The 20,439-nt window shown below is 43.7% G+C and overlaps 1 protein-coding gene across 4 annotated transcripts in view; it reads left to right on the top strand.

Moving 5' to 3' along the window:
- GGT1 (gamma-glutamyltransferase 1) overlaps positions 1 to 20,439 on the top strand; it is a 65,521-nt gene that overhangs the window by 14,519 nt on the left and 30,563 nt on the right. Inside the window, exon 1 of one of the 4 annotated variants that reach the window (XM_034791545.1) lies at positions 2,411 to 2,554. The exons of 2 other annotated variants lie outside the window; for them this stretch is intronic. The gene's annotated coding sequence lies outside the window, so the exon portion shown is untranslated. Of the gene's footprint in view, positions 1 to 2,410; positions 2,555 to 14,455; positions 14,875 to 20,439 lie in introns of those variants that run through there. One more of the 4 variants, XM_034791542.1, reaches the window with a different exon arrangement.

Below are 20,439 nucleotides of genomic sequence, written 5' to 3'. Positions count from 1 at the left end.
ATGTTGTTTATGCCATGTGTATAAGCAGTGCTGTACAGTATGTAGGATGTGTCACAAAGGCCATGAACCCTACCACAAAGCATTTATAATGAATGGGTACAGGACAGCCTGGTGTCATGTAGGTAAAAACAGAGGGGTACTGGCCAGAGGTCTATGGTTTATGGTAGTAATGAGAGATGTCCACAGCAATCTTCATGCCAAAGCTGGGTGTGCACTGGGTGTGGTCAGCATTCATTACCCACTGGTTAATAAGGGCCTTCTCATCTGTAGAGATTCTTGGTGTGAAACATCAACATCCCATGGCCAGCTGGGTGAAGCTGCTCTTGAGGGCCCTGGGGAGATGCAGAAAGACTCAGTCCAGGTCAGTTGAACTGTGTTTCATTTGGAGGGGTGAAATAAAACATTGTGACTACTCTTTTGTTAGTCACATGATACAGTGTGAGTACAAGGTTAACTTTTGGAAGCCCAGGTAGATTAATGGATACCAGACTGGGCAGAACAGCAGTATGGCTTCAAAGTGCCATTGGGTCTCTCAGACTGATGGGGAAAGGGAGATGGCAGGGTTTTTCTCTGACTGTGGAGTAAGACTCCATTCTAGAGATGGAATATTATGCAGTGGCTACTCCACAGTCAAAGTTGCAAATGAGTTTCCATTATAATCCTGACTTTTTTTGCCTCTGACCTACTCCTCTGCCACTAAAATCCACAAACAAAAGGAATATCAGCCTCAACTTTGGCAGGTTAGGTCTAGGACTGAGATTGACATTGTCTACCAAATATCAAGAGAATTGGACAAGGGTTTCCAGAATTATTACAATCCTCTGAAATTAGCGGTGTGTTCACCTCCATCCAGTCTTCTAACCTCCTTGGAGCAGAAAGAAGAAGAGAAATAAAACTTTACTGGACTCACCTAATTGTGTCCAGGACTAGTGATTAGTTTTAATTTTAAAAGTTGTTAAGATTTTAAATACTAACATCAGATAGGCATATTGGCTCCAATGCACTGAAAATAGGGGGTGCTGAAGATCTGGAGATCTACGCTTTCATTTAAAAAAGTAAGTCTCTAGCTCTATTAGTATTAAATGATTGTATTTTAGTATTGTGCTATTGTAGTGTCCAGAGGCCCCAGCAGAGATCAGGGCCCCATTGTGCTAGGGGCTGTACACATACATAGTAGGAGATGGCGGGCCAGATTCTCAGATGGTGTAGAGCAGCACAGCTCTGTGGAAGTCAATGGAGCGACACTGATGTGCATCAGCTGAGGATCTGTCCTGGAACGTTTACTATCTAAATAGACACAACAGCTGAAGGGTGGGAGAAAGGGCTGCAGCAAGAACCAACTTACTCTGTCTTAACTGCACCTGCCCCGTATTTTTTTCCTGGGAGTATCACCCATTAGATTAGTCATTTCTCAGCCACAAAAAGCATCAATAGCAACAGGGCTCTGAACCCAGGGGTGCTGAGAGCCATTGAATCAGACTCTAAACCCTGTATGGAATGGAAACCACTTCAAGCCAGGGGGTGCAGTAGCACCCCCAGCATCCCTAGTTCTAGCACCTATGTCTGAACCCGCTAAAGTCCATTCAGTATGTGTGGCATTAGCCTTCAAAATCTAAGACAAAGCCTCCAGTAAAGGACAGAACAAAGCCATAGAGAAGGAAACTGAAACTGAATTCTTTATAATCGGGGTCTGGGGTGGTTCCTTGGGGGCAACACACCTCTGGCTGAGACGGGCTGGACATGTTTCTCTCTGGAGCGGCGCCGAGCACCGTCCAAGGCAACACATGGATGCTCAGGCAATGCCAGGAGCCGGCCTCTCCTCAGGAGTCACGTACGCTGCCCCTCACAGCCCAGGGAACTCGGAGCAAGCCTGGGCCTGCCCTCTGCTGTGGCTGCCCTAGGCCATCAGTCTGGCCCTAGGGCTTCAGGTTCCATGGCTGAACTTTCCCCATGGCTGGTGGGAGAGCTGGTCTGTGATGAGCAGTGAGCAATGGCTCTCTATGCCCCGCTCAGCGAGCACTGCCCTGCTGTGGCATGGGGCAGAGCTAATCATTGTGAACATGTTGGCCAGAGCATCGCAAAAACAAACAGTGCATCCAGCAGGGCTTCAGCCCTGAGATAACACGATGCCAAAGAATCACCCAGTTCCCTTTCTCGGTGCTATATGCCACTTTCCCTGCCGTGAGAAAATACAACCTGCAAAAAGTCTTAACTGCTCCATGCTCAGCTTTCTCCTGTGAGCAGTAAATCAGCCAGGGTGGGAAAAGAAACCCAAAAAGAGCAAGGAAAAGAAAAACGGGCAGGGAAGCAATTTTCCAACACCACCGTTGGTGTTCAAAGAACTGCAAGTTCCTTACATCAGACTCCGGAGTGTCTGCTCTGTTTCTGACCACTCCCATTTATAAAGTTTAACAGCCACTAACCACTGCCTGGGAGTTCTTACTTCTGAAATCCCTTTGCAAGCGGGGACGAGGCGAGTGGGATGAAAGAGCCGTCCTTGGTGTCACTGGCAGAAGGCGAACAGCTCCCAGCTAACATCCCAGCTTTCCCGAGGGTAAGCAACTCCCTGGGTCTATTTCCCCCTCTGAACTCTTACTTTTGGTTGGGTTGCGTCCAGGTCTTGCTCCTTGCCTTCTCTGGCTGGTTTCATAATGTTTTGTTACAGTGGCTTTGCTTTCTAAACAATTGGGTCCTGTCTACCTGCGGATCAGGATTTGCAGAGAGGGAGTGTGTCTGGTTTAGCGGGATTGTGTCTCTTTACAGAGAGTGTGGTTAGAGCTAGGCACTGGGTGTCCCATGTCCTGTGGTCATTTCTCAGCTTTGCTACTGACTGGTCGGGTGAGCAAGGGGTAAGCCATTCAACCGCCGTGTGACTCAGTTTACCCATCCAGCCATTGTTAATAATAGTAATTCCTGCCTAGCTCATGGTGGAGTCGTGAGGCTTCATTAATTAATATGTGTAGATGAAAGGCCCTGTAGAAGTGCCAAGTTTTTTGTCACAAGCTTGAGTCGTGCACTTTGACTTGGGTTTTGTACAGACTGTGGGGTATACGGGAGGCTGGAAAAAGAAATGCCAGATGGGCAATGTGACTGAGATGAAGACCTGCCAAAATCACAGGAGAGAATTTGCTGGGCTGGGTGGGGTGGGGGGAGAATTCCCTGGTGTCCTGGAGCAGAGAGAGATTCTTAGTCTGTGAAAGCCCCATCACTAGCATGAGTCCCCTTTAGGCCACAGGAAACAAACTGGGCTAACTCCCAGCCAGCTGATACCTGGCCAATAGCTAATTATTTGGGGCTTGAGGAGCCGCTGCGGGGGAGGTGCTATACGGGAGAGCCCGGAGACTGGGCAGCTTGGCGCTATTGTGTGGCCCTACCTGCCTCCCCTCGCACTGTGCTCCCATGTGACCACCTCACCTTCTGCTCATTCCCAACCCTTGGCCCAGGAACCAGCTGTGGGAGGATGGGACGCCAAGCGCTGGGAAGGAATGGGCACTAAATATGGTAGCTAGAGCAAAGGCAAACAGGACTGGGCAGGGGCAGTGGGTAGGAGACCCTCAGCAGGGAAGAGGGGTCATCAGGATGAGAGGGACCTTCCAGTGCCTGTCAGGAGCAGAGAGGAGGCCTAGGGCGATGTAAGGGCAGGTCTTCACTACGGGGGGGGAGGGAGAGGGTCAATTTACGATACGCAAATTCAGCTACGCGAATAGCATAGCTGAATTCGATGTATCGGAGCCGACTTACCCCGCTGTGAGGACAGCGGCAAAATCGACCTCCGCGGCTCCCAGTCGACGGCGCTTACTCCCACCTCTGCTGGTGGAGTAAGAGCGTCGATTTGGGGATCGATTGTCGCGTCCTGATGAGACGCGATAATTCGATCCCCGGGAGATGGATTTCTACCCGCCGATTCAGGCGGGTAGTGTAGACCTAGCCTTAGAAGCCTTCTTCTGTTCAGTGAGAGGAGGGGGGAAGGTAAGAAGAGAGCAGGGCTCCTGTATGGGGCAGGGAGAGAAAAGCCAGGGGGAGAGGCACATGCTGGCCCAGAGAACTCAGCGCAGAGCGTGTGTTGGTGGGGGGAGCGAGGGGGGCGGAATGACAAAAGCAAAGGGCACAGCCAGAGGCAGGAGCACTAATCTGACTGGGGGAGTGAGAGGAAACGGCCCAGTGAGGCTGAAGAGAGCTGCCCAGCGGAGCAGAGCTGGCCAAACCTGATTCTTGGATCAAAAATCAAAACTCTTAAGGGCAGATGCAGACATGCATGGCTGAGCAACCACTGCCTGGGGACAGGTCTGCAGAGGGGCACTTGGCTGACAAAGCCTCCAGGAAGCAATTTACCGACTGCAAGAACAAGGTGGATCCAGAAAAGCCTCTTGCTGATCCCGCCACAACACGCACCCCCACGCATGCTCTAGGAAAGGCTGAGGGGCCGGCCCCATCTCACCCTGAGGGTATCTTAGCTACATCCCACTCAGCGGATTCCATTCTGCCTGCTGCGCCTAACAATCTCTTTGACCATTCTACTGGAAAAGCTATTCACAAAATCCCCTTATCACAACCCACCCCCCAGGCGTCCGACCTGATGTGTCACGTGTGAGTAGGGTGACCAGATGTCCCAATTTTATAGGGACAGTCTTGATTTTTGGGTCTTTTTCTTATATAGGCTCCTATTACCCCCACCCCCGTCCCGATTTTTCACATTTGCTGTCTGGTCACCCTACGTGTGAGCTCTCTCAGACAGGGACTGTCTTTGTGCAATGGCTGTACAGGGCCTAGCACATGCTAAACAGTAGCCACAGGGGCACGTTCAAACCTCCTAGGAGTGGACAAACAAAACAAACCAGAACTAATCATAAATATCTTCCTAGTAATCACGAGAGCAGCATTCCTTTAACCCCACTCTCTATTACACGTGCTATTAATTGAATACAAGTCCCCAGAGTGCCAGCACTGGAATAGACACAGATGTCAGGAAAAGAGGGTATCTTTGGCTAGGACTTGCAATTGGGCGTCTGACTGGCAGCCTGGTAGTGGGGGCTAGAGGGACTGCAGCAGGGCCTCTTTCCCCCTTTGGTTACTGACACCAGCCACACCCCCGATCCCATTTTTCCCTCTTAAGTCCCTTGTTTGGGAAAGTACCTTAAACACCTGTGGAAATCCCATTGACTTCAGTGAATGGGGGGATGGATTTAAGCAGGTAGCTAAGGCCCAAATCCAGAAAGGTATTTAGGCTCCCAACTTCCATTGAAATCAGTGGCAGTTAGGAGGAGCCTAAAAACCTTTGAAGACCTGGGCCTAACCACTTTTCCACTGGGGTCAGTGGGAGCCTTTCCATTGGATCTGTCCCTCAATCCCATTAATTATTCTGAAATCTGCCTCTCTTCCCTGAATCTGGGCTGGACAAGCCAGCAAATAAATCCCCTGCTGCTGTGGCACAATGTTCTAAAAAACAAACCATCCAGCCCAAGAGAACAAAAGAAAGACTCAAATCCCAAAAGCAACAGCATTCTGCCTTCTACTTTCCCTGCAGTTTGCAGGGCTGGCGGGAGGTGTCTGCTGAGGAAAGGCCATCAAATCTTTCCTTCACAGCAGGACTAAATGAACCAGCAGCAACTAGCCTAAAGGCTGGGCATCATTTCTTGTTTTGTCTTCCTTCTTCCCATGCTTTTCTTCTCTCTCTGTCCTCCCACCCACCTCTTTCATTCGCTGTCTCGCTTTGTTTCTACTTTTCTCTTCTGGCTACCGTTTGTTTGCTTTCTCTCCCTCGTGGATTTATTCTCTCGCATCTGCCTGTCTTTTTGCTTTCTTAGAAAAACCCTCTCCCACGCCCGGGTTTCTTGAAGAACTGTAAGCGTGAGGCGAGTTCTGTGGGGCTCCACATGTGGCCCAGGCTAAGACTGACTGTGGTTAGCAGAGGCAGGCTCACAGGCATGGAGAAAGCAGAGTCCAGGAGGTGACCTGACAAGAGGGTTCAAAATAACGAAGAAGGGGTTAATAACGCAGCATGATGAAATTGTCCAGCATGCAGCATTTCAGAATGTACAGCGCATGGCCTAAAAATCAGGAGTAAAGAATGAACCCAGACACCTGAAGAGTAATAACTATAAACTGTTTCAGAGTAGCAGCCGTGTTAGTCTGTATCCGCAAAAAGAACAGGAGTACTTGTGGCACCTTAGAGACTAACACATTTCTTTGAGCGTAAGCTTTCATGGGCTACAGCCCACTTCTTCGGATGCATAGAATGGAACATATAGTGAGGAAATATATATACATACAGAGAACATGAAAAGGTGGGAGTTGCCCAACCAACTCTAAGAGGCTAATTAATTAAGATGAACTGTTGTCAGCAGGAGAAAAAAAACTTTTGTCCTGATAATCAAGATAGCCCATTTAAGATAGCTTGACAAGAAGCTGTGAGGATACTTAACATGGGGGAAAGAGACTGCTGAGCTGGAATTGATATGCAAACTAGACACAATCAACTCAGGATTGAATAAGGACTGGGAATGGCTGAGCCATTACAAACACTGAATCTATCTCCCCTTGTAAGTATTCTCACACTTCTTATCAAACTGTCTGTACTGGGCTATCTTGATTATCACTTCAAAAGTTTTTTTTCTCTTACTTAATTGGCCTCTCAGAGTTGGTAAGACAACTCCCACCTATTTATGCTCTCTGTATGTGTGTATATATATCCCCTCACTATTTATTCCACTCTGTATGCATCCGAAGAAGTGGGCTGTAGCCCACGAAAGTTTATGCTCTAATAAATTTGTTAGTCTCTAAGGTGCCACAAGTACTCCTGTTCTTAATGTGTGTAATGGCTCAGCTATAAAGTGTCAGGGAAAGTGATGGAAACACAGAGGATGTGAGCTCAAGGGACACCGGCACTTGCTTCTGGAAAGGAAGTGTTGGAGCAGTCTCAGGGATGGGGTTAAATCTAATCAACAATGGGCTGTGGAACAGTGTATCAGTCACCCCTTGTGGCTGGCAGGAAAAGGGTTAAAATCTCTCCTTTAGCAGATACTCTTTCATCACTTGCCTGTCTTTATTGCATGGAGCCCAGTCCTGGGGGCTGGGCTCACCTTGGGTTAATTACCCCATTAGAGAGGAAATCCAAGGCTTATAAATGAAAGCACACTGAGTGAGCTACTCTCTATTGGGGGCTGTATTACTCCTGGAACGAGGGAGTAACTCTGGTGCTGAGATGCTCTTTGTTTACTGAGCTGTGGCTCTAGGGCCAGTGGGTTGTTCCTCTGAAGCCCTTGGCCTCAGTTTGCTTTGTCCTCTCCCAGGCCAGATAACCTTTGTATCTTTCTAAAATGTCTTATCTCCTCAGGTTCCAATCTGCTGACTGCTTGCTTTCCAAGGCTCTGTCAGCAAAGCTGCCTGCTTCTGTGCGCTGAGGCTCAAAGGCCGGCCCAGGTTAGCAAACATAGGCCCTTTATGGCCCTGATCCAGGAAAGAGAACTGCAGTCCGTTTCATTAGAGGAGCTGTTGGCTTTGGCTATGACAATTCGAAGAACTCTGTCTGAATAGTGGCCCCTCAGCTGCAGTCATCTCTTTCTTGTCAAATCCAGCATGGTTTGGGTTTGGGTTTGGATTTAAAAATCTCTTTCCAGCTCTCTAGGGAAAGCTTTGGGAGCTCCAGCAGCAGGTTCGCTCTCTGAGACTGGGATCAAATACTTGCCAGGAGGTGAGTGGCAGACAGATGTTTATGCAACAAATAATTAGGCTTTCTGAAAACTGGCTTTCTGCTTCCTTCCCCCAGCACACACAGCCCATGGGCCTGATTCTGATGTTGCTTGCATGGGTGAAACGCCACTGGTTTGAGTGGAGTTGCTCTTGGATTATACTGGTATAAGGGAGAGGAGACGTAGGCCCTAGAAATCTCCAGCAGCTCACCCTATGTTCTGCCTCTAAGAGGGCTTCACAACACATGGCCACACTGCAGGGGAAGGATGCCAGGCAGCAGCATCTGCCAGGCGGGAACAAGCTGAACTTTACCTGTTGTAACCTTTGTGTTATGCTTCTCATGTAGTAAACTAGGATCAAGGTCCCTTATCTTGAAATTGAATAAGAGCCGATTACAATGTTGTGTGGGTTATGATGTCAGAGAGGAAAGGTGCCTTATGAAAGAATGAAGTCCTGTTTATTAAGCAAAAATATCTGACAGCTGACCATTGGGACAGAAGGTGGTAATGATTCAGCAACTGGAGGGCAGAGACTTTGATGTGAATGCTCTGTTCCTATCTCCCCTTCTTTGCTGAGACCAGAAGTTCTGTTTAACGTGCTGATTCTCGTCAGGGATCCCAGATGGTGCCTCTTGGCATTTCTGTGGTGAGATCCGTCACCTAGGATTGATTAGAGATTGGTGAAAAGCAGCTATGAAAAACTGTAGGGATGAGAACCCTGCAAGTGAATAGGGAAACAATTTAAAAACATCACTCCAGAAATGATCTCCAAGGTGCTTGAGGTATTTCAATGTCAGCAAATTGTCTCCTAAGGACAATGGAAAGAAAACATCCCTAATGTGCTGACAAATATTTTCCTTTGGGAGAAAGGGAAAGTAGAGGGGACCAGACTATCCAACAAATTCTTGGACTGCATTGCAAACAACTTTTTATTTCAGAAGGTTGAAAAAGCTACTGGGGGGAAGCTGTTCTAGACTTGATTTTAACAAATAGGGAGGAACTCGTTGAGAATTTGAAAGTAGAAGGCAGCTTGGGTGAAAGTGATCATGAAATCATAGAGTTTGCAATTCTAAGGAAGGGTAGAAGGGAGAACAGCAAAATAGAGACAATGGATTTCAGGAAGGCGGATTTTGGTAAGCTCAGAGAGCTGATAGGTAAGGTCCCCTGGGAATCAAGACTGAGAGGAAAAACAACTGAGGAGAGTTGGCAGTTTTTCAAAGGGACACTATTAAGGGCCCAAAAGCAAGCTATTCTGCTGGGTAGGAAAGATAGAAAATGTGGCAAAAGACCGCCTTGGCTTAACCACGAGATCTTGCATGATCTAAGAAATAAAAAGGAGTCATATAAAAAATGGAAACCAGGACGGATTACAAAGGATGAATATAGGCAAACAACACAGGAATGCAGGGGCAAGATTAGAAAGGCAAAGGCACAAAATGAGCTCAAACTAGCTACGGGAATAAAGGGAAACAAGAAGACTTTTTATCAATACATTAGAAGCAAGAGGAAGACCAAAGACAGGGTAGGCCCACTGCTCAGTGAAGAGGGAGAAACAGTAACAGGAAACTTGGAAATGGCAGAGATGCTTAATGACTTCTTTGTTTCGGTCTTCACGGAGAAGTCTGAAGGAATGCCTAACATAGTGAATGCTAATGGGAAGGGGGTAGGTTTAGCAGATAAAATAAAAAAAGAACAAGTTAAAAATCACTTAGAAAAGTTAGATGCCTGCAAGTCACCAGGGCCTGATGAAATGCATCCTAGAATACTCAAGGAACTAATAGAGGAGGTATCTGAGCCTCTAGCTATTATCTTCGGAAAATCATGGGAGACAGGAGAGATTCCAGAAGACTGGAAAAGGGCAAATATAGTGCCCACCTATAAAAAGGGAAATAAAAACAACCCAGGAAACTACAGACCAGTTAGTTTAACTTCTGTGCCAGGGAAGATAATGGAGCAAGTAATTAAGGAAATCATCTGCAAACACTTGGAAGGTGGTAAGGTGATAGGGAATAGCCAGCATGGATTTGTAAAGAACAAATCGTGTCAAACCAATCTGATAGCTTTCTTTGATAGGATAACGCGTCTTGTGGATAAGGGAGAAGCTGTGGATGTGGTATACCTAGACTTTAGTAAGGCATTTGACACGGTCTCACATGATATTCTTATCGATAAACTAGGCAAATACAATTTAGATGGGGCTACTATAAGGTGGGTGCATAACTGGCTGGATAACTGTACTCAGAGAGTTGTTATTAATGGTTCCCAATCCTGCTGGAAAGGCATAACAAGTGGGGTTCCGCAGGGGTCTGTTTTGGGACCGACTCTGTTCAATATCTTCATTAACGACTTAGATATTGGCATAGAAAGTATGCTTATTAAGTTTGTGGATGATACCAAACTGGGAGGGATTGCAACTGCTTTGGAGGACAGGGTCATAATTCAAAATGATCTGGACAAATTGGAGAAATGGTCTGAGGTAAACAGGATGAAGTTTAACAGACAAATGCAAAGTGCTCCACTTAGGAAGGAAAAATCAGTTTCACACATACAGAATGGGAAGAGACTGTCTAGGAAGGAGTAGGGCAGAAAGGGATCTAGGGGTTATAGTGGACCACAAGCTAAATATGAGTCAACAGTGTGATGCTGTTGCAAAAAAAGCAAACGTGATTCTGGGATGTATTAACAGGTGTGTTGTGAGCAAGACACAAGAAGTCATTCTTCTGCTCTGGTTAGGCCTCAGCTGGAGTATTGTGTCCAGTCTGGGCACTGCATTTCAAGAAAGATGTGAAGAATTGGAGAGGGTCCAGAGAAGAGCAACAAGAATGATTAAAGGTCTTGAGAACATGACCTATGAAGGAAGGCTGAAAGAATTGGGTTTGTTTAGTTTGGAAAAGAGAAGACTGAGAGGGGACATGATAGCAGTTTTCAGGTATCTAAAAGGGTGTCATAAGGAGGAGGGAGAAAACTTGTTCACCTTAGCCTCTAAGGATAGAACAAGAAACAATGGGTTTAAACTACAGCAAGGGAGGTTTAGGTTGGACATTAGGAAAAAGTTCCTAACTGTCAGTGTAGTTAAATACTGGAATAAATTGCCTAGGGAAGTTGTGGAATCTCCATCTCTGGAGATATTTAAGAGTAGGTTAGATAAATGTCTATCAGGGATGGTCTAGACAGTATTTTGTCCTGCCATGCGGGCAGGGGACTGGACTCAATGACCTCTCGAGGTCACTTCCAGTCCTAGAATCTATGAAAACTTGCACATCCCATTTAAAGGTAACCTGGAGATCTTGGATTTAGAGAGATGGCAAAGCTGGACAGTTTAATTTCATATTAATGTTTATGGTGGAGGAAGGAGGGTATTTTCTGGGGGGTATTTTCTTCGCTAGTTGATGATGACCAGGAAAACAATGATGTTTCTGTGATTTTTGTGGATTTTAAGATTAGCTAACGTCTATCAATCCTATTTCTTTACCCGCACAAAAATATTTAGTTACCTAAAGGTTGCCATGTGTGGTTCAAAACAACCACTCCATGCATCACTTAAAAATCTCAGAACTAGAAATTCCAATTTAAGGTTGGGTTGAGATTGAGTTATGTAACTTTAACTCCTTATGGGCATATGCACAGGCCAGTAAACAGAGCAATTATCACGGACCAGAATCCAAACAACTTCATTCTGCCTCTGTGACAACACGCTAGCAATAACCACAGACTAAATCAGCCTGTTCCAGATCTACATGAAAACGTTCAAACCTTAATGTCCGTGCAGAAGTGTTACATAATCTGGCATTTTAAACAACCATACATATCTCTCACTGTGCTCCTATAACAACTTGGGACTGTAGAAATATGCTACAGCCTGCAAATCTTCCCCCCGAGCAAAATAATTCCATGACCCCTCAATTAGACACATCACTGGAGCTGAAGCGAGTGTATGGACTATGTCTCTGGATTAAAAACACCCGGTGTCAGTTTTGTTCCAAAGCTGAGATTCATTATATCAGAGGTATGCCCATATGAGCTAACATATAGAAAAGGAACTCTGTGTACAACAAATCACAGTGTAAATTTTCCACCCAGCAAGTGTCCTCCATGTTTAATATAAAGGCATATAAAGGACTAACAGACATTCAGGGGTAGAGCTTAAATTGTCTTAGTGCTGTTTCTTCTGCAAATGTAAGGCTGGAATAACCCTGCCTGTGTAGTTATGACCAGTTTCTCCATCATGTAGACTTTAAACAGTCAGTACACCTGGACTGAGTTTGGTTGATACAGGTAATAGTGTTGTTGTAATCAGGGCTGCCGAGAGCGGGTTTAGGTCCCAGTGAAAAAAAATTTTGGGCCCCCCAGCAAGGGCGGACTGGCTAAACAGGGCCGATGGATGGGGGGGGGGGAAGCCAGGCCCCGGGCCCCCTTCCGGACCGCCGGGCCCCGGTAATTTGTACTGGCTTCCCCCCGCCTCGTCGGCCCTGGTTGTAATATACTTAGACGTCAGTAGGATGTTTGACTTGGTACTGCACAACATTTTGATTTAAAAAAAAAAAATTGAAAGATATAAATTAACATGGCACACATTAATTGGATTCAAAACTGGCTAACTGATAAGTCTCAAAATGGAAAATCATTGAATGGGTGTGTTGCTAGTGGGGTCCTTCAGGGATCAGTTGCTGGCCCTATGCTATGTAACAGTTTTGTTAATGACCTGGGAGAAAACACACAAAACCAACACCGATAAAGTTTGCAGATGACATGCAAATTGGGGGAGTGGTAAATAATGAAAAGGATATGTTACTGATACAGAGCAGTCTGGATCACTTGGTGCACTGGGTGCAAGCAAACAATAGGCCTTTTAATATGGCAAAATGTAAACCTATACATCTAGGAACGAAGAATGTAGCCCCTACTTATGGGATGGGGAACTCTAAGCTGTGACTCTGAAAAAGATCTGATGATCATGATGGATAATCAGCTGAACATGAGCTTCCAAAGTGACGCTGTGGCCAAAAGGGCTAATGCAGTCCTTGGATGCATAAACAAAAAAATCTCAAGTAGGAGTAGAGAGGTTATTTTACCTCTGAATTTGGTACTGTTGTGATTGCTACTGGCAATACTGTGTCCAGTTCTTGTGCCCACAGTCCAGATGTGTTGATAAATTGGAGAGGGTTCAGAGAAGAGCCACAAGAATGATTAAAGGATTAGAAAACATGTCTTATAGTGATAGATTGAGCTCCTTGAGTCTGTCTTCTCAATGAGAAGGTTAGGGGGTGACTTGATTACAGTCTATAAGTACCTACATGGGGAACAAATATTTAATAATGGGCTCTTCAATCTAGCAGAAAAAGGTATAACAATTGCTGGAAGTTGAAGCCAGACAAATGCACACTGGAAATAAGGTGTACATTTTTAACAGCATAACTAACCAATGGAAAAATTTATTAAGGGTTGTCATCACTGACTATCTTTAAATCAAGATTGGATGTTTTTCTAAAAGATCTGCTCGAGGAATTATTGTGGGGCAGTTCTCTGGCCTGTGTAATATAGGAGCTCAGACTAGATGATCACAATGGTCTTTTCTGGCCTTGGAATCTAATGACCACGGGCACCAGTCTGGATACTGATGGTCATCAGTGCTCTCACCCACTACCTCTCATCCTTCTCAACCTGCACCATGTTAGTTTCTTATGGGTCAAAATGTGGGTCTCCATTACCTACCTTCCAAAAATTTCCATTGTCTCAGCCTGCTCTGTGGATCTCTTGCAACCCGCCCTCGCCCCTGAAATTATTCTCGTATTAGAATCGATAATGCATTTCTGATGCACTATAGAGCGTGAGGCGTATATCGGAAGTTAAAATCCTATCCTATGTAGCTTAAGGTCTTCGAAAGGGTTTACATGCCTTACAGGGGACTTCCGTGCATCTCCAAGGCTAAAAAAAATCATCATATTTCAATATTAATAAGCTAATATAAATGTTTAGTAGAACTTCAGGGTGAGTTTTTTTCTACCTTTGGTGGTGGTTTCTCTCAGGAAAGGAATAACACCTTTATTTTAGGAAACATAGAACCTTACCAGGAATTACTTTTTTATTGTTGTAGTTAAGTCAAACTATTTTAGTGTTTCAATGTAATACAGCCAGCACATTTTTTATAGTGGCTCATGCCCTGAGGCAGGAAAACTTGGGTCATAGGTAGGAAGAGGGCTGGCTGGCTGAGGGATTGATAATGAGATTTCTGGAGTCTTTAATGATTAGGTAGATGGCTGGTTAAAATCATGTCTGTTGCTAAAGGTCAAAAGTTAACATCTGATGGCATTAACTGGCATCCCTGGAAGGCTGAGCAAGGAGGCAAAGAAGTGAAGTGCTCATGTTCCCAGAGGAAGGAAGGTCCAGGGGTTAGGGCACTATGACTTGGGATAGCTGGTTCAAGTCCCTGTTCTGTCACTGTGTGACTATGGGCAAGTCACTTAGTCTCTCTCTGCCTCAATTCCCAGTCTGTCTTTTTTTTTTTTTAATGATAACAATACTTCCCTACCTTGCAGGGCTGTGAGAATAAAGGCACTAAAGACTTGAGTGGTTCAGATACCATGGTAATGAGGGCCATATATGTACCTAAGAAGACTCTGAACACTTTCCTCCATAGGAGAGGTCCCTCTTAATCAGAAATCAGACCTATTGCTGTAGTATGGGAAGGCTACTGTTTATCTCTTAGTTCCATTTATAAATAAGGACTTCAGCCTCCAGGGCTCAGTATGGTACCTTTCATGAGCACTAAATAAAGATTAAAAGGGGTGAGTTTTTGATTCTTCAGTCAATGAGTAACTGAGGCAGTTAATAGAAAAGTAACTAGATGGAGGGAATTCAACTTCAATGGTCAAGGGAGTGCAAATATCAAATACTATACTGAGGAATTCCTCAGAGTGCTTTTCAAGAGAAATATAATTACTGGTAATTATTGCTAGTGCTAAGTAATACTTTGGCACTTGGAAGAGCAAGTACAGCTGCTTGGGAAATTGCATGAAAGGACAGGAGCAGATAAAGATTTACAAACACTTGTGAGAGCTAAGGTGGAATTAGAGAGGTTCTGTAGCAGCTGATCACCTGGGACCTACAGGTGGCAAAGCTCTGTCTGTGGGATTGCTTATGGACAAGGAAACAGCAGATTTGCCCTCCATTCCTCCCTTGAATGCTGGTAAGTACACGATCTGCCATATTGGATCCAGAGACTGACCAGAAGGCCAGTCCTCTCATTTAACTAAGCATAGAGCTGGTCAAAATCTTCTGACCCAATGGAGGGGAAAGCTTTTGAACATCTGGCTTCATCAGAATTTTCCAAATATGTTGTTTTGATGAAATTAGTTTTGAATCAACATTTAAAAATGTCATTTTGGTTTTTTGAAACTGAAACTTTGTTTTTTATACTTCCAGTCTTTAGATCTGGGGGGGGGGGGCCTCCCAAGGGGAAAAGTTGGCAAGTAGTACATGTGAAAAGTGGATTTTCCCACCTTCTCTCATCTTTTTTTCCTTTGAAAGTAAGGGGGAGGAAGGGATTTATATTAAAGAACTAAATTTGCATTCTAGGTCAAAGCAAAAAAAACCCAGTTAGATTTGAAACTAAAATTCACACTAGAAAACCCAAAGTCTCTGTTGGAAAACTTTAAATTATTCTTTTTGGATGGAATTTTCTTGGGGGTGGAGGGGAGAAAGGGCTGGTTTCCAGCTAGCTTCAGCTTTCTCTGAACGTCACAATCCGGAGAGAACTTGAGGGTAATGGATGCAGTCTTTGGAAGGCCTAATATTCCCATGGCGGGGCTGCAAACCCTTGTCTGTCAAAGCACTCTGAATGAGCTGTGCACACACAGTAACCTACTGCTCCTGACACTGTGCTAGCCAGGTAGCCATGCTTTTTTTTCAGCTGAACTGTATCATGTTCTAGTCCAAATGCATCAAGAGGGGCAAATGGTAGGTTCTCTCTCTTTGGGTTTAGTGCTCTGCTAGCTGCCCTACTTAAGGAGGGGAGACCTGGGCTTCACTCAGATCTATACTTCTCCAATGTATCTGCAAAGATATTGGCCTATGTTCAAGCCCTAGACTCAAGACTAGAAGAGATGTGTGACACTGTTCAGGGCACCTGCACCTGTTTTCCCCTTCCAAGGTCCCTGGGCGGAGACCTATGTCACTTCCTCCTGAGTGGGGTTTCTCTGGGCTGCACTGTGCCCTGCCTACGCTGTAAGTTCCCCAACAAACCAGACTGCCTAAAGAGGCCAGAGCCTGTGCTTTGCTTTCCTCTCAGCGGCTATAAACAGCATAGTTGCCCACAGTCATAAGTTACCACAAAGCCCTCTTTAAGCAAACACATTTATTCTTAAGGTGAAAGCATTATAGAGAAAACATAGGAAAAATGTCATAGTTCCTGTACACATTACTACCACTCAGGCTTATTGGCCTCAGTAGGCCAAAGTCTTTCCCACCTTCCTAGGAAGACTTGGCCCCCCTCTTGGATGGGAGGGCCTGTCCATTTGCTGGATCAGAACAAAAGTCCTGAGTCAATTTAAACTCAAGCTGTTTATCCAAAAGGCCTTTCACTGTTTGGTCTCTGGAAAGTCCAGTTTGAACCAGTATATGAGAGCCTCCCCTGGAGGGGTGGCACTTCTCTGGAGTGTTACAACCTGTGTGAATTTGCCGAATCACCCCCTACTGTTCTTAGTTCCTGGGGGACATGTGGGGTGGGGTCACCTCCCCCATGGAATTGCATACAATCCCTGCCCCACAATGATACGTAAAGTTAATACAGTAAGCTCTCCCAAAGATAGTCCTGGAAATTGCCAGATCTGTCACAATGTAAAAAATGCTAACAGAACTTAGGCTGTATTAGAGGGAGACAGTCAGCAGGCTGTGCAGTGTATGACGCCTGTTGTTCACTCAGTTTATCTGAGCCCTAAAGAACTTCCCTTAGATTTCTGTCACTGTGAATTGTGTTGGTAATTGTGTTCAGAAATGGTTTGATTTCAACTGTGTACTCATGTTGAACTGACTGAAATGCCTGAATATTAGGCCAAAGACACCATCATAAACTCTGGTTATGTAAACCTTACAGACAGTTTGATAAGAAGTGTGAGAATACTTACAAGGGGAGATAGATTCAATGTTTGTAATGGCTCAGCCATTCCCAGTCCTTATTCAATCCTAAATTGATTGTTTCTAGTTTGCATATCAATTCCAGCTCAGCAGTCTCTCCTTGGAGTTTGTTTTTGAAGTTTTTCTATTGTAAAATAGCCACCTGTCTGTATTGGGCTATCTTGATTATCACTTCAAAAGTTGTTTTTTTTTTCTCTCTCTCTTACTTAATTGGTCTTTCAGAGTTGGTAAGACAACTCCCACCTGTTCATGCTCTCTGTATGTGTGTGTGTGTATATATATCTCCTCAATATATGTTCCATTCTATATGCATCCGAAGAAGTGGGCTGTAGCCCACGAAAGCTTATGCTCTAATAAATGTGTTAGTCTCTAAGGTGCCACAAGTACTCCTGTTCTTTTTGAGGATACAGACTAACACGGCTGCTACTCTGAAACCTAAATAACACTGTGATCTGTAGCCTCTATACAAACAAATGAAGGATACTGCTAGAAATGTTAAGGCACACATTGATGCATCATAAGTGATCTTTATCAGCCAAATGTTGAAACCACAAATCTACAGCTATTGCTGAAAGGAAACCACTTCTGATTGATTTTTTGGGAAAGTTTTCTTATCTCTAAACTTTCCTCTAATTTTAGACACCTTTTAAAGACTTGCCAGGAAATTAGCATAGGAATCTTCCCAAGCATGTTCCCAGATTTTAGGATTAGATAGACACAACTAGTGTCTCTTGTCATCCTGAAAAAAATCAATCAATAGACCAAATGAATTATATATGGTGGTTCTGTTAAGAATCAGGGACCCTACTACAAATTCCTTCCTTGTAACAAATCATATAATTAAAGTGTGACTAAATGTGTTACATATGAAGATTTGTAAATAGGCATCCTTATTTTAGGGATAAGAGTTACAAGCAAAAGTGAGTGTTGAAATGTTTATGCACATACTATTGAATATAGGAATGTTAGAGAGTTAAGAGTAGCAATTGATAATTTAGATATTGGTTAGAAATCATGTTCCTTGTTTATATTCTGGACATTAGTCTACATAACTTCAAAAACAGAACAGCTAGAGCACTCAATATTAGGAGCTAGGGTATTTATTTTATAATGAACTCTGGAAGTTATTTGAAATCAAATTGGGGAAGAAAACCTTCCTACACTTGAAGGCAGGATGGGAACATTTTTCTTCAAATTAAAGCTAATAGCAAAAAGAATGAAGCATAAACTTTAAACTTCACGTTAATGAAACTTTGAGAAAATAATCCCCAAATTTACAACAGAATGAGACTGTTCATTGTTTCACGAACAATTAGCAGAGAACCAAACTAAAAACTTCAGAGATAATTTTGTTAGTATTATACACTTACAATGCCAAGTAAAAATTAAAGAATTCCAGGAAAGAATTGCAATTACATGGGAAAACTAACATTTCTGAATCATGGATGCCACCTCTGGGATGGGTAAAAGAGTGCAATGACACCAGACCTGCCAAAATGATGGATTCACCTGTAACCTGGAGATGGGACAACATCTCATTTTGGGGATGACCAATGAAAAGGCACAAAATCATGACAATGATCTTTCTGGGGGATGGTTCAACTCATCAGTCTATCTGAATGGAAGAAGGATGCATAACAATGCACCACCACAAGGTTAGTAGAAGCAGCCTCATTTGAAGATCAACAGATCCTGAGTGCAGAGTTGTCTTGATCTGACCTATAGAGAGGGGCTACCCACTTCAAGCAAGGAATGATCAGTCATTTGAGTTTCTTTAAATGAGTCCTTCATAGACAAAAACATTTGGGTTTGGGTTCTGGGCCCAAAATTCCAACTATAAACCCAGCTTGGGAAAGAGGAAGCTTTCCTGAAGATCAGAGACACCCAGAAGATGCCACCACTACTACAGAAAACTCCAAAGACAGCTGAGTTAAGGCTGAGACTATCCTAATCTGCTTAAAGGGTGGGGGGACTGGGAAATCAATATTTATTGCTAAAATATTCCATAGGGAAATTCTGCACTTCAAAGTTAACACAGAACTTGGCCTTGGAGAGCAAACATTTTGGTTTCCTAGGTAATTAAATGAATTGGAATTCAGATCTTTGTTCCATAAATCCAGATTCCTGTGCTGATAGGACTTAAATTTGGGCATATACAACTTTACAACTTCCAGAGATAATATTGAGATCATGGCTTCAAATAGTAGAAGGAAAGGCCACACTAGGAACAAAAAAGATATTGCATTGAAATAGATTTTGATTTTGCATTTGATATTGCAAAATATTCTCATTCAAGGTGTCTGATTTGAATCCTATAATGCAGTCTCCTTTAGCTATAAATACCTTTGGTACCTGATTTAACTGCCTGTTTACAAATAGAGCATTGTAACCTTAAGGAGATGCAGCATTTTTGTATGATAAGACTTTTTAACCATCACCCAGATTACTAAAGTTATCTTCTTTACTGCTTAAAAGAACTAACACTGGGCTTATAATTGTTTTGCTGTGTATATACACACATGAATTATTGCGTGTCATACTTTTGTGAGAGATCACTGTTTGATAGTTACCTCTTGTCCTGCTAAGACTTTCCATAGATGTAAGTACTAATGATAACTTTCTAGCATTAAAAACACCACTCTGTTCTGCTATATTGTCTGTCTAGTTGACATTGACCCCTCCTCAACCGTTACGGTGCTCCTTTTGTATACCTTCACTCCTAACCTTGCTTCAATCTTCAAATGTGCATGCTACAAATACTAAAACACTCTTCTACACTGATTCAGACTGTGTTGTGTATTACTGACTACAGAAGTTATTCTGTGTAGGTGAATGCCTTGTACGTTCAAATGCTCTCTTCATTTCCACTTTTGTGTGTTTAACTCAAACTGTGTTTGGTTTACCTTTGTCTGTCTTAAATACTCTTCTTTTCAGTGTATCCACTTTGCTATGTGCTTTGTCTTTAAGAGACATCCTCTCTTCTCTGTGCAAATTGACTTGGATGGCATAATCACCCCACTGCATCCAACCCCAACTTTTTCAGACACTGCTCACTTTGCCTGACTTCAGCTTTCCCCTCTCACACTGCTTGACTGAACTGCTTCATTATCTCTCCCCATTTTAAACACATATTAACTACACACACAACTAGAGCTACACCATCCCCTCTGTATTGTTATAACAATCTTCAGCGAGGTGTGTGTATGAACGCTGCATGACCTTAAGCAGTAATGTCAAATGACCTTGACATTTCTCTCTTTGAATCCTGTGCTTAGTCCTAGAACTACCACTTTCTTAAACCAGGATTAAAAAGGAATTGCTAGTTTGCTTTACTAGCCTTTCAGTTGACACTGCTCAACAGTATCTTGACTGTCTTTTTAGCTTGTATCTTGATTTTTTCCCCCGTCGTTTATATTTTTAGGCTTAGACAGATTAGATTTTTATCTGTAAATGTTGATTTCATCAGACACACAAAGTGATGGAAAAAACATTTCCATCTATGATACTTTAAACTTACAGCGAGGCAAAGTAAGAAAAATGCTGCTTGAGAACTTACTAGAATTTGATTTAAGGATATTTACTTTGTATATTTTGATGTGACGTTGACAATTTGTGTTTT

This window comes from Trachemys scripta, chromosome 15, assembly GCF_013100865.1.
Source record: "Trachemys scripta elegans isolate TJP31775 chromosome 15, CAS_Tse_1.0, whole genome shotgun sequence".
NCBI lineage: Eukaryota > Metazoa > Chordata > Testudines > Emydidae > Trachemys > Trachemys scripta.
The sequence above is the reverse complement of the archived record's forward strand: the minus strand, read 5'-3'. Positions and strand labels throughout refer to the sequence as shown.